Source organism: Caretta caretta, chromosome 19 (assembly GCF_965140235.1).
Source record: "Caretta caretta isolate rCarCar2 chromosome 19, rCarCar1.hap1, whole genome shotgun sequence".
Taxonomy (NCBI): Eukaryota; Metazoa; Chordata; order Testudines; family Cheloniidae; genus Caretta; species Caretta caretta.
The window spans coordinates 10,297,501-10,297,716 of NC_134224.1; positions in this window are offsets into that span (position 1 = coordinate 10,297,501).

The window sequence follows — 216 nt, forward strand, 5'->3', positions numbered from 1 at the left end:
AGCAGGAGAGAACAGAGAGCTGGTTCTCCCATCTTCCAGTCAGAGCCTGGACTGAAGCAGCTTTATGGACCTCCTTTGAAGATATGAGTGAAGATGACTGTCAGTTCGATGTATTGCTAGAATGTTGTTTAACAGATTATACCCCAAACAGAAGAAAATGCCATATTTGCAATATTTTGCTAGATTTTTTCAAACCAGATTACAGACAGAACTTTA